We start from the raw sequence: 898 nt of genomic DNA, 5'->3' as shown, positions 1-898 counted from the left end.
ATTCGCAGAATTTGCTCCCGTTCGGTCGGCTATCCCTCATCTCTGCATGGCACCACTGATGCACAAAGGTGCCTCATTCTGGCAAAGACTGGGTGATCTGCTCCTTCTCGGTTACTATGCTCTGGGTGTCCTATTCAAGAATCTTTTGCCAAATGCAGGGGCATGAATATGGAGCCTCAAGCTTTCTTCTAAGAGTTTTATAGTTTTTTAACTCTTCTGTAATACACCTACTATTCTGATACAATTAAAACAAATGAAGATGAACGGGGGAATCGCCATTCTTTGATGAACAACATGCCAGCATTTTAATATATGGGCGGGATGGATTCTGCCCTGAACCCACTGCCCTTGCTCTCATGAATCTGCCCCAGCCTGGAGGGTGGAGAGTGGAGAGGGCAGTTTGGTTAGGAAGAGCCAGCCTGGCTAGAGTAGATCCCTGGTTCCAGGCTGATGGCAGGGCTCTCATTAAGAGGGTACACTTGATAGAAGGCGGGGAGTTGAGCGGGGTGGAGGGGATCCCAGGGAACCCACAGGACAACACAGTAAAGCCGGTGGTGAGATAGTCCCCCCCGAATGTGCTCAACATGTATGTGTAGCTTGGACACATAGAAATTAAAGCGACCACTGACCCTGTCCTCCCTAGGAACTCTTAACTTAGGATGCTTCCTGCAAGATGGGCCTAGGGTAGGGTGTCCAGACCCAGCAGAGGGTCAGGAGATCCCCGTGAGGCCGTGCCACACCCCAGGCCCCCCAGCCTGCAGGCTTGGCTTCCCGCTTAGACCCCTGTCGCTGGCTCGGGGCGGGCCTGTGGCCCCGGCCACGCGGTTGGTGGAAGCCCAGCCAGTGAGAGAGCACGTGCCTGCCACGCCCCCGGGCCGCCGTCCTGAAGGCTGGCTAG

The sequence above is a fragment of the Tenrec ecaudatus genome, chromosome 6 (genome assembly GCF_050624435.1).
Source record: "Tenrec ecaudatus isolate mTenEca1 chromosome 6, mTenEca1.hap1, whole genome shotgun sequence".
In the NCBI taxonomy this organism is placed as follows: domain Eukaryota; kingdom Metazoa; phylum Chordata; class Mammalia; order Afrosoricida; family Tenrecidae; genus Tenrec; species Tenrec ecaudatus.
This window is presented reverse-complemented; position numbering follows the sequence as displayed.